Below are 13,214 nucleotides of genomic sequence, written 5' to 3'. Positions count from 1 at the left end.
GGGGGGGGGGGGGCTGAAGTATTTGGTTTCTCCATTTGCCTCAATTCAGTCCCTCCAGCTCTAGAAATAACTCCCTGCTTTGGGGTAAACAATGCTCCCTTGCTGCTGTGTCCCCCTGCTCTGGCTGCTGTACAGAGCTTGGGTTTGCGGTGACAGTTGTATGGAGGCGACTGCAACATCCCCTCCAAGTCCTGGGGGATGTCAGCTGGAGCACTGGTGAAAACCACCATACTGCAAGGTTATGGGCTTGTCGCCCCCTGTTTCCTAGTACCACTTTCAGGGTGCTTCACGTCCCTGACTGCTCCCAGTGAATCCCAACTCCTCCTGCAGCCATGGAGGTTAAAAGCCAGCTGGCTGCAGAGAGCGGGGGGGCTCCAGATGAGCAGGAAAAAGGTCTGAGGGGCTCTGAGGGCAGGGAGCCTGCGCTGTGACTTGTGCCAGGGCTGCCATCCCCGCTCGTGTCGGCAGAGGGAGAGGCAGATTGGGTGACCTGTGACTGCAGCCCACCTGCCTGCCAGCACACGGGCGCTGGGGAAACACCCGTGGAAAATAACCCGTCTGCAGAAAGACGACGCCAAGCAGCCCTGAGCGAGGCGCAGCGCTGGCCTGCGCCCATGCTCTGCCCGAGCCACTCAAGGTCTCGGTGCAAAAGTCAAGGTGATTTGCACTTACCAGGAATATCGTGGTGTGTCTCTCCTTGGAAAGCCACGAGGAAGGAGCTGGCACGTGGGCAGTCTGTGCTTGGGTGCACTGCTTGGGGCAACCACCCTCCTGTGCAGGGGCAACAGCCCCCCCCTGCCAAGGGCTGCTGGGCTTCAGGACTGGCAGCAGGGTGGTCCAGCATCAGAACCCCTGTGGGAGGGGGCCTGTGCCCAGCACTGGGCACAGATGGGCCAGGAGCCTTGTGAGAGATTGTGGTACATGCAGGGGACCTCATGTGCAGGCTGGCAGGTCTGTGAACTCCTTGCGGGGCGGTTGGGGTGGCCACAGGTTTCCATGCTGCAGGGGTGCCATTCAGAGACCTCTACCCCACCCCATACCCAGACCTGGTCTCCTGAACGGCCTCTCCTGGTCCCCCCACAGCTTGCCTTCAAACCAGACAGCTCATCTTCACCATCCTGACCAGATACTGCCCTTTCTGCATCCATGGGCAGCACCTGGCCACATAAGCCAGGGCCTGATGCTGTGAGGTGCTGAGCACTCCAAAAAAAGTCCGTCCATGCCAACATCTGCCATCGGACAGTGCAGCGCTGGTGTCACTGCCCACCCCTTCCTGCAGGGTGAGGTGTCGGCACCTGGGGCTGGACGCAGGCTGGGCAGCGGGGACTGCCTGGGCATCAGCCCCACCGAGGCCTGGGGATGGCTGGGGACCAGGGGACCCTGCCCTCCCTGGGGACGTGCTGTGGGGGCTGGCAGGGGTGGTATCCCTGCTGCTTGTGCACCAAGCCAGCAGTGCATGGGTGCTGGGGGCAGGGTCCAGACCCCTGGCCTTTGCCCTTTCTGGCTGCCCTGACAGTGCTGCTGTCCCCCTGCACAGAGGAACGGGTCCTCAGCCCGCAGGTGGGGAGTGGGGCACCGCAGTGACATTTGGCAGCTGCTGTGGGTGCCCCACCCTGGGTGCGGACAAAGGTCACCGTGCAGAAATTTCGGTTGCTTGCTGACGGAAAATTCCCTGCTCTGCTCACATGAAATGAGGGCTGAGGCTGTGGACACTGTGCCCAAGCCCCCTGCAACTGCCCTCCCTTCTTCAATTCCCTGCAGGGCTGGGGGGTCCCTGTGCTGCCCCTACCCTGGCCACCATCGTGGCAGACTGGTCCCCCTGAAACATGTTCTCCACCCTGGAGATGTCCTTGTCACAGGGCACAGCTGTGTCCCCAGAGCAGTTCTCACTGCCCACAGCCTGTGCACACACCTGGGTGAGCTGTGCCCATGCCCTGCCAGACAACCCTCTCCTGATGGACCCACTCTCTGGAGCCAGAGGAGCCTTTGCTGGAGCCACATGCAGGCAGGGCCACACCAAGACCCCAAGGGCCAGGATTGTCCTGTTGAGCTGGTCACATCCACATTGCTGTGGCCAAGAAAGCAGGGGAGAAGATTGTGCCAGCATCCTCAGAGCTGGGAGCTCATGGGAGGAGACAGACATCTGTCTGTGCTCTGCCATGCAGGATTGGTACCTGTGCCCACTGTAGAGCACTTGGCACTGTGGTGCTGGGATTGTGCTAATGCTGTGTGGCCGGACCTGGCCTGACAACTGAGTGGGCAGGGCCCCTCTGAGGCCCCAGAGGTGCACATCCTCTGAAGGTATCTACAGACCAGGCTTTGCTTTAGAAGTCCTATTTTCCAGGGCTATGGTACTGCCTGGGATGCTTGAAGGATGATGGATGACACAGGGAAGGAAAAAACGCCTTACCAAGCCTGTTATCCTGCAGACTCCCTGCATCTTGGGATGCCTGTTATGGCCACGAGGACACTGCTGTGGGTGGGTGAGATGGGCTATGTCCACATTGGAGCTGCTATACCCCAACACCCGCAGCATCAGCAAGGGCAGCCACAAGCACAGAGGTGCAAGCAGAATTCCTGAGGCTGCTGGCACCATCCATCCCAGGCTCCAAGCCCTGTCGCCTGTGGGTCAGAGGTGTCAGCCATGGCCATGGCAGCTGGCCAGCAAGAGGGAGAGGCTGTCCTCTCCCCAGTGATGGAAAAAAACCGAGGCTCCCTATGCAGTTTTCCCCACTCCTTGTGACTCAGTCCCACGCGGTGAGTTGCTCAGCACTGAGACGCTGACCCACACAGCCACTAGCCAGCAGCCCAGCAAGGGCTGGAGTTTCTCAACGCTGCAATAAGGCAGCAGCCAGCAGCTTACAAGATGTTCTCCCCTAGATTCAGGTCAGTAGCTCCAGCTTCACACTGAAGCCAGTGGCCCTGAGTCACCAGGTGACACAGCCATATCCTGCTGGTATCTCCCAGGTGTGGCAGCTCAATGGGTGACGTGAGGCCAGCTGGCTCTCGCACCAAGTAGGTGATGATGCAGCACTAATTGCAGCCTGGTGCTGATGACACTGTAGGTGGGGTGTATCTTTCTGCTGCTTGCAGCTCTGGGCAATTGCTGAAGAGCTGGTAAGACAGACTGCTTGGCTGGAAGATGTCACCAGTGTGCCAGGATTTGGGCCATTGTCTCCTGGGAGGAGCTATTGAGCTCCAAGGAACCCTTTGGGGGCTGTCTGGGGCTCCTGCCTGAGGCAGGCTTCTCACCCCTACGTCTCTGTCCCTGACAGCATGGCCACAGGCATGGTCTGCCGTCTGCCATGGCCTGATCATCATGCTGGGAACTTCCCTGCCTGGTCCACTGAGTCAGATGCACCATCTGGGAACAGAGCCAGCCCTGGACCCTGCATCCTTGTGAGCAGCAGAGAGCTGGGCTCCCCAAGGCCACAGCACCAGGCCATGGGATCCTGGAGCCCCCAGACTGGGGATACACCAAATGCAGCAGTAAATACTGTGAGCACATCCAGGACAGAGGGAGAAAGAGTCCCTGGGACATGCTTTGACTTCTACTGCTGCTGGTGAGCACTTACAGACCTGATGGTTCATACTACGTGCTGTACAGGCAGGGAGGGCACCTTCAGACGGAAGGGCAGCATGCCACAGGCATGTTTCCCATTGGGATCCCAGCTACTGGTGCTGGGAAGCTTTAGGCCCATTGGCCTGAAAGTAGTCGTTCTGTTCCTTTTCCCTTGAACACCTGGCATGTCCGTCTCCAAACTGCAGGAGAAGAGTTACACACCATGGTCCATGGGAGGAGGATGTTGGTGTTTTGTGTCACCAGCCACCTGGGCTGCAATTACCCCACCATGGGAGAGGTGAAAAGCTGGACTACAGGATGGAAAGCAGGGGTCCAGGGCTGGCCACAATCCCAGCACACTTTAGGGACTCTTCGTACTTGGGACAGATGGTCCCTTGGCCCTACAAGGGTGTCTTAAGTCTGTTGCCCTAATTATGGACATGCAGGTGAGCTCAGCGGGCCATGACAAGGTCCTGCTCCGCCTGGCAGGTGTCTCCTTCCCTGCTGGGACACTCAGAAAATACAACATTTTCTCTGATCTCACTCTATAGGAGCAATCCTGGGGCTGCCAGCAGGGAGGAGGTGAGGGAGAAAGTGGGACACGCAAAGGGCAATAGCCCATGAGCGTTATATGAAGCAAAGCACTAAAGGATTTCCAGCTCCTCAGGATCTGACATCCCTTTATCTGCAGGGTGCTGAGTGAGCCCCCAAAGAAGGGAAGAGGAAGCAGACAGCCAGTGCTAGGCAGAGCAGCAGGGCACAGCCAGTGTGTTCCTGCTCTGTGTGCCTGGGCTCCTGCGAGCTCATGGTTGTGGGCATAGGAAACACAGGAATATCTGGGACCATCTCCCCACTCTCAGCACTCACTGCATGCTGGCAGAGAAGCTACCACAGGCAGGTATTGGAGCTAGCATCATGTCAGGCTCCAGGGCCAGTGGAAGGGCAAGCTGCCAGGCAGGTGGTCATGCTGCCAGGTAGTGCAAGGACACTTCTGCCAGCAGAGAGTAGCATAGACAGCTCAGACAGATGTGGGAAAAGCTGCATGTGAGGATGTCCTTTCCGTTTACATGGCACACACAGTGTTTGTACCGAGCCCAGAGGCCTGCACTCTTGTAACAGGAGGATGATGCCAGCAGATACCCTGTGTCTTCCTCATATCCCAATCCTTTCACAGAGAGTTGCTAAAAAAGACACCCAAAATGAGGATGAACAGACAAAAACCAGCAACTGTGCCCGAGTCCCATGAGAAGTAAAATGAGCAAGGTTTGGAGGTGAAAGATCCTGCAATAATAACTGTCGATGCCTGTCCAAAACCTGCCCCCAAAGTAGTTTGTCGGTGCCAGTTGAGAGGGTTCCATGCAGAGAGGACTTGACTTGGCGCCCCTGTCCTCTATGTCAGCCTCTCCGGGCAGAGAAAGGCATTATAGACTAAACACCATGTTGGACAGTGGAAACAGCACATCTGTCCCCAAATGTCAGGAACTGACGTTTGACTGAAAATTTGAACATGGGACTGAAAATCGACTTAAAAGCAGGAATTGTCGCCAAGGAACGACTGACCTCCTTAACCAGGGCCATGGCTCTAATCAAACTGCATTGGTGGAGATCAGAGCAGAAACACAGGAGAAGCAATGACTGACTTCTGAGCATGTAACAAAACTCAGTGCTAGACCTCGGTGACAGGGGATTTCTATTTAAAATAGAACTGACTCATCTCTCACACTTCTTGCTGGTCTCTCTCACCCTCAGCCACCCCCGCCCCGATGTGTTTGCACAAGGGGTATGGCCAAGTTACCAGTGTGCAGCAGCGAGCATGAGGGATGCTAGCAGATGGGTCTTCATGGTACCTCATGGGCTTCTCTTTATTGGCTAAGCAAACTGGTGACAACAGGTCTTTTATACCCTTTAGGAATCAACCATTTTCAAGGCAGCATCTTTAGCTTCTGATCCTTGTCCACGTCACTGTCCCAGAGCCTCAGGGAGGTTTGTGGGCCTTTGTCTGGGCTTCCTTGTCCTGGGTGTTTTTTACAGGTGCCATCATGGTGCTGGAGATGTAAAGGATGTGCTTGTAACTTGCTGCCATCCTCCTGCTATCAAAGCACGAATCTTCTGCTGGTGAGTCACCTACACCCAGGGCTTACCGAAGTGCAGCCATCTAGGCTGATGCAAACACCAGATTCCCCAGCATCTGCCTGATGTTGATTGTGCCACTGGTTATCAGTGCAGGCCACACTTGTAATTTCCTCTTTAGGTTTCATACCCAGCCATTCCCACACACACTTTCTCAGTGTATCTGTTACTTTGCTCTACAAGCAGGACAACAAACCTTGTCCAAAATGTTATTCTGATGACCATAACGATGTCTTGGATAGGAAAACAAGCAGCATAAAACATGCAGTAATAGTTATGTGCAAAAAGAGGTACACTATTAAAATTAAGAAACTAAGAAAATGAGGAAATTAAGAAATTAAAAGTAGCAACCAAACAAAGTAAAACGCTGGACATTATATAAATACGATACTGAAGGCACTCAGTAAATGTACAGTGTCTGTCTGAAGAGATTCTAGCAGTATTGTAGCTAATGTTTTTTAAAAAGCAAGTATGGGACCCTGTTGGAAGTAAAGTGGTATCTCTGAATAGCTATAGCCATGTCCCAACAAGGCAAACAGCAAAGGTTATAAACCTGGGCAAGTGAAATGTAAAACCACACTAAGGCAAGCCACATTTTTTGAGAAACAACTTGCTAAAGGCATAACAACTAACTTTCAAACTTTTTTTGAGCAAAAGATGGTTGCTTGCCAAAGAGGCTAGAGTCAACAATGGCGTGCAACACTCGTGAAGATAAACTGTAAAGAGAAGTGAGATGAATCCCTCACATTTTTGTTCTCTGGAGAGGCACCCAGGGGCTTCCCGGGCTGCCTCTTTCTTCAGAGTGAAGAAGTTAGATGAGGTCCCTCAATTGGAGATGCCAGAGAGAGAACACTTACAACACCTTAGTTTATGTGAATGGAAAGAAAAAAATGCCAGGACCTTCACCTGAAGAAGTATTTTCACGCAGAGGCTTGGGGAGCTCACCAGTGGTGCTGCTGACTAGCAGGGGACCCGTGGCACGTGGTTTAGCCGTATGTTACGGGGAAGAATCAGAGTAATTTTGGCAGTGAAATGCTCCTTGAAGATTAAGGTTACCAACTGAGTCTCACAGGGATCCTTTCTGGAGCTGGTGCTGTAAAAGCTACAGAAAGACCTTATGGTGACAAATGATTGCCAGTTGAGTCGGTACATGCCTGGTAATGACAAAGACAGAGCTGCTGCTCGGGAAACCCCCCTGTGCAGGTACCACAGAGGAAGGGACCCTTCTGTTTTCACGTGCTACGCTAATGGACCTAGCGCCACGAAGCGATTCAACACCAAGCAAGGAAGCACCACACGCGATGCCTCACACCCATTTCCCCTGGCTTTACCAGGTGCCTCTGCCTGTCCCTGTACTTTATGACCTGCTCCATGCTCTGCCGCACAGATGGAGCCACTCCCTTCCACTGTTCTCTCAAGGAATCAGAGATACTGTTCCAAGCTGTCAGGACTGCAGCAGGGAACAATTTTTGCCTGTAGCACTTTTGTTTCCTCAGGCTCTGCAGCTTGCTCCGAGATTACCGAGGGGCGCAGGCAGGACAGCGAGCCCACGCTAAAGCCCAGCCCGGGCCCCTGGCTGTCGCTCCCAGCAGACGGCGACCCCAGGAAGGAAGCAGGGGCATCCGCAGCGTCCTGACACCGGCTCCGGCCTCCGGGACGTGCGCGCCGGGGCCGGCCTCCGCCGAGCGCGCAGCCATGGGGCTAGCCACGGGCAGGCTCTGGCCTCTCCCCGGGGGCAGGCCCCACGGCAGGCACTGCCGGGCCGGCACCGGGGCCTGGGGCAGCCCTGGCAGGGCTGTCTCCGCGCCACGGGAGGGGCTGGAACCGCGCAAGGAGCGGGGCCGGGGGCCCCCCAGCCTCCCTCGGGTGGGGGTCCCTGTGAGTCCGGCCCGGAGCCAGCGCTGGGCCCGGCCGTGACGGCGGGCGCTGCCCCAGCCCACCACGCTGCAGCCCCTCGTGAAAACCAATGAGCCCCCAGCAGGGACGCAAACAGCCAATCAGAGCCGAGCTCTCGCCAGTAAACCCTCAGGAGAGACCCAAGCGGCCAATCAGAGACTGCCTGTTGCCGCCGCACTTGTGGGAGTGGCAGCTGTGCTCTGATTGGACCTGGGAGCCACCCTGCTCTGCACTGGAGCCAATCAGAAGCGACGGCTAATGCAGGGTTACTCGGGCATCAGAACTTCCGGTTGCTGGAAAAAAATGACGTCAGAGCTGCTGCGACAGCGCTGGTGGGCGCTGGGCCCGTGCCACACCTGGAGCCTGGGGGTGTCTGGGCTCTCCCCCCCCCCCCCCCCCCCCCCGCCCGCCTGAGCATGGCCCTGGTGGCACTCTGTGACCCTGGCGGCCTGGAGCCACAGCCCCTCAGGTGCCTCCCTCCAGGTGCCTCCCCAAGGGGACGTCAGAGGAAGGCTGAGGTTGGGGTCAGCTAGAGGAGGCTGCCTAGGACCATGCCCAGGTGATGTCTCCACAACTTCCCTGGGTAACCCTTCCAGGGTTTTCTCTAGTTGTGGGCACGGAGAGCTTTGTGCCGTGCAGTGCCCTGAGGTATCCCAGAGCAGGTAAGTTTCTGGCTGCTCCAGGGAGGGGTGGTGGACCCCTGTACATCCCCACATTGAGTTGCCACACGTAAGGTATGTGACAATGCAGCACGTGCTGCCTTCTCCCAGAAGTCACGAGCTGCTGGGACACCACAGCGAGTTCTCCATGCGGGAGCACCCCTGCCACTGTTCAACAGGGTGAACAGTGTTCTGTCACCCACCGCAGAGCTTGGTGAGGCACAGGAGGCGGCAGAGGCTCTCCCTAGCCTGGGTGAGACTGCAGGCGAGGAGCGCTCATCTGCAGCAAAGCATGGCTGGTGGAGTGGGCTTGGCTGCTGACTCACCGGCTGCCAGAGGGCAGGTCCCTGTCCTGCTCCCCCAGCTGCAAAACTGCAAATTCCTCCCAGCTCTGTATTTTGCAGAGCATGACTGGACGGTGAGCAAGGGGAGCAGGTACAGAGAGAAGGAAAGGTGTTTCGGGGCTGGGAGGGCGCCGCAGTCGAGGGACCTTGCTGGTTGCAAACTCTCCTTCAGATCTTATGGGGCGTTTCAAATGGCTTTTGTGGCCAGTGTACCATGCTGCTCCCGTAACAGGGAACCCATGTACCACCAGGGTCTGGACCAGAGACTGACACAGACAGCACCATCTCCAAGGAGATAATTCCTGGTTGCCACAGAAATGAGGTGGGTTTTATTTGTGCCCCCTCTGTCCCTTACTGTTAGGATAATTGAAATAAAACTTTATTTCACTCCCTGGAGCTTACTGGAGGGATGGGTGTATCCCAGGGGGTGCCATCTGCCAGAGACCACCAAGGTGCTGCTGGCCGGGTAAGTTCACGCTACATATGTACAGGGTGATGTGGTCAGGGCAGAGCAGGTACCAAGTGAAGGACGTCGCTAAATGAGGACTGCAAGAAGGAGAAGAGGTTCAGGTCTGTGCCCAGGGCTGAACCCCCAGCATGCCCTGACACGGCCATCTGCTACTTAGCACCGGGAGCATGGGGTAAGCACATTCCCCAGTAGGAAAGGAGCCCACCCCATCCCATGCCCTGCTCTCCATACACCCGTGGGTGCACCCCCATGCTGCAGGGCAGTGGCAGCCCAGGGCCACGTGGCAGGTTGTCACCCATTCCTGCCAGTCATCCAAAGGGAGAGGCCACAGACAGAAGAGTCGAACAAGCGGGAAAACAGGAGCAGCAAAGGACCTGCTGGCCTTGTTACTGATTTACAGGCATGGGTGGCCCCTGGATGTGCCCCACAACACACCCCCTCCTGACACACACCCCTCCCTGGACACCCTCAGGGATGGGAGCAAGGGGTTTGTATCTTGCAGAAACCTGCCAGATGCCACTGTAGCGGGGAGGCTGCAGGTCAGCCCCAGCCCAGGCTAAGGGAGAGCTGCCACAGGCTGGTACTGGGAGAGGAAGGGGCAGTGGGCTGGCTGGATGCACATTTGGGGACCCATCCCTGAGCAGCAGCTGATACAAAACATGTTGTGCCCATGGGCGCATACGCCCTGTGGGCAGATATTCCTGGCATAGGGTGGGTGAAGACGTTTCTGTCACGTGTCGGCCTAGCCCTCTCTGATGTTCCTGTTGCGGAGATGGGGCAATGGAGCAGTCAGGGTGAATGCTTGGGCACCAGTGGGGAGGAGCAGGTGCCCAGCAGGAGCCCAAAGGGCAGCGAGGGTGGCCGAACCCTGCCCAGGCAGCCAGAGCGAGTATCAAAAGCGATGCCCAGCCATAGCACTATATGGCTGCCTCTTGCCACCCATCCCCACAGCCCTGGAATGCTGGAGGAGCCAGGTCTTCAGCAGCAACAAATATTGCCCAGCTGCCCACCTTGCCCCTGCCACCACTCCTGGCAGACTGGGGGCACCAGTATCTGGCTGCTGCCTGTAATGCGAGCTCTTGCCAGCCTGAACCTAGTTCGGTAACCAAGCAATAAATATCCCAGGGACAATGCAATAACACAGGTCCCTTTCCAGCCGTTGGCGCTGGGAACTGACATGAATCATGCAATGGAAACCAGCCAGCAAAGAGGCCAGCGGGAGACGAGCCCACACATGGTTTTCTCTGGAGGGCCCAGCCTTGCCCAGAGATAAACTGGGTTAACAGGGAACTACATTTGAGGTTAACTGCTGAAAACAGTTCATTTGCTTAGCATGACAAAGGGTCCTGGCTGGCGCAAGCAAGCAGAATTCAGCAGATGATGGCATTGCTCTGTGGTGCCCTGTATCCAGCGTGGTGGGGATCAACATGGACCTGTTGAAAACACCTGAGATCTCCACTGATGGCTCTAGGGTGTCTTTTCTGTGGGTTCTCACAAGTCAGGTACTCCTGCCCATGGAACAGCAGGCATTCTCAGTTGCAGTGGGTTGTGGGAGCACTGGTGACCTTTGCTGTTGGATGTTCATCCCTGGCAGTGCTGCAGTAGCAAAGCCAAGTTTGCCTTGGTAAAGAAAGCAGGGAGATGGGCCACCACCTCCAATCCCCTTTTCCAGCTCATTGCGGAAACAAATGTGGTGTTTCTGCTTCTGACCAGCATTTCCCATCTCAAACTCCACAAAAAGCTGAAATTAAATAAAACATAATTTGGATCTGCTGTCCCCAGCTTTCCTCTAGGGAAAGTTCTCAAAACAGCACATTTTGCTCTAAAACAATAAATAAAAGGGAATTGCCCCTCACTCTGTGTCCTGCCCACCCAGGACATGCAGCCTGGTAGCTGGCAGAAGGTGGCCAGGTGGATGGGACAGCAGTTTGCAAACGGTGTAAGGAAAGCAGGGGAATTTCTGTCTCTCTCCCTGGGATGACATCATGTGGATAGAAATGTTCCGATGTGCCACCAGATTCCCGTGGGCTGGGGCTGTGTTTCGGTGCACCGGCAGTTTTCAGCTGCCCTGGGAGCACGCTCCCCGACCTCACCTGGTGCGTCACTTTCCCCTTGGGCAGCGGCAGAGCGCCAGCAGCAGCACTGGAGCAGAGAGCCAGCCCGAGGCTCCTCGCAAGCTCCCCTCTGGCGAGCAGGTTGGGGGCTGAGGGGGATCAGCTGCCCGCCCTGGAAGGCACGGGTGGCCCAGGTCCTGGTAAACACATTGCGAAAGGCTGGGTTTGATGGAGCCTGAGCTTCAACCCCCACATCACAGCTGAGTCAGCCCCTGCTCCGGGCTCCTCCTTTTGCCGTGCCTGCTCAGCCAGCCTGCCCTCTCCTCTGCACCCGTGCAGCTCCCCTCCTGCTGCGGGCCACACAGCCGGTGCAGGGTCCCAGCTCTTCCACAGCACTGCCTGAAGATGGGAGTGAGTCACGACCTTTACCCTGCCTCCGTTTCCCCATCCACGGTAGAAGTCTCCCAGGTAGGAGGCAGCTGACTCAGTTTACCAGCCTGCGAGAGGGCAGACACATCCTCTGCAGGGCCAGGCACACCAGGCACTTACACCTGTGTTGGGAGGACAGCTTCCCAGAGGGATCTTGGCGCTGGGGACAATTTCTCCACCCTGCAAAGAGCTGGCAGGACACTCCTCCCAGGTATGCCCAGGATGTGCACCCAGGGCAAGCCGAAGCTGCTGAGGGACTGAAGTGCCTCTTACCAAAGCGCATTGCAATTGCAGCTCGCAAAGCAAGGCACAGAGAAAAAAAATGCAGGCGTGCTGCCTGTTCTGCCTGGAGAGTTTGGCTCTGCCTCTTTGAGCTGGCCAGCACTGTCTCGCTGGCAGCAGTGCTCAGCTGGCCCCCCCACCTCCTTCACCATTGGGGCCAGGCTAGGACTGGGGCTGGGAGACCCCCAAGGCCATCTCTACACCTTTCACTACCTCCAAGAAGAGCCTGCTGTGCCAAGGTCATGCAAGGGAGGACTTTAGCTTCTCTCCACTTGCTCTGAAGTGATGCAGTTTCCTGGCATGGAAACAAGCCACCATGGCAGCATGCCAGGCTGGTGCTGCCACCCATCTGGTGCAGTGTGACACCAGGACCCGTGGCACAGGGCACAGGGCTCGCTGCAAGCACTTGAGGAGGTCCCCAAAGCTGTCCCAGCCTGGGCTGCTCCAAGACCCCAGCCATGGCTCTGCTCCCCAGCACCCTCGGTGGGAGGAGAGGCAGGGGCTGGTGGGGGTCCAGGCTGCCCCCCCAGGCTGGTGGCTGTGGAGCTGGCACCAGGGCTCTGGCCGGCCTGTTGTGCAAGTCCAGGGCCAGGAGCCCAGGTGCAGCGTGGTGCAGGCTGACAGCGCTGGGTTTGCGAGGGAAGGCGTGAGCAGCCTTCAAAGGCGGCACTGGGGCTCAGCTCTTGGCTCACCCCACCACCCCGCGGGGCCCAGGGAGGCTCGTGCTGTGTCAGAGGAGCAGGGCTGGCAAGAGCTACGGGCTCACTCCTGTGCACCCAGAGCCGGTCCACGCACAGCCCACAGGCTGGAGGCGATGGGTAGGCTCAGCTCCCAGTGCTGCTAGGCGGTTCTGTCCCAGGCAGGTAAACCCCACAGCTGCATCCTTCTGTGCTTCACTGGTTTGCTTGCCACAGGGACCTCCCTACCCCTTGGCTAGCACACTGCAGGCTATCTGTGGTGTGCAGCCATGCTCTGCACATGCTGGTGTATATCACCCTGGGCAGTGTGGGGCTGCCCTGTGGCTGTAAGCAGCCTTGCTGGGCATGAGCCATGCTGCCTGGGACTGAACAAGATGCCCGTCAGCTTGGGAACCTGCTCCAGTCTGGGTGCTCAGTGCTGGAAGATGCCCTGGAGCAGGATTCCTTTCATCAGCCACAAGATGTAAATCTGGTCTTGACACCAAGTTGAGGTTTCCTTAAACTCCTCTCACCCACGAGCTGGCAATACTGGAACAGCAATAACATCTGGGGAGATGGAAATACTGCCAAGGTGCCAGACCCGGCTCTACTCCAGGTGCTCTGAGCTTCCCACCTGGCTTTCCCTGGTCACCTCCGTGCTGTGCCCCCAGGACTGTAGCAGAGATCTGTCACTCAGAGCTGCATCCCCAGC

General features: G+C 57.0%; 1 protein-coding gene across 5 annotated transcripts in view; it reads right to left on the bottom strand.

The window, feature by feature from the left end:
* Positions 1–2: 2 nt before the first annotated feature.
* ELF3 (E74 like ETS transcription factor 3) overlaps positions 3–13,214 on the bottom strand; it is a gene marked incomplete at its 5' end in the record, with an annotated part of 42,882 nt that continues 29,670 nt past the window's right edge. For all 5 annotated transcript variants that reach the window (XM_080367463.1, XM_080367464.1, XM_080367465.1 and 2 more), the window contains one exon: positions 3–13,214. This exon is cut by the window's right edge and continues 25,578 nt beyond it.

This window comes from Falco punctatus (genome assembly GCF_963210335.1).
Source record: "Falco punctatus genome assembly, chromosome: 17".
Taxonomy (NCBI): Eukaryota; Metazoa; Chordata; class Aves; order Falconiformes; family Falconidae; genus Falco; species Falco punctatus.
The sequence above is the reverse complement of the archived record's forward strand: the minus strand, read 5'-3'. Positions and strand labels throughout refer to the sequence as shown.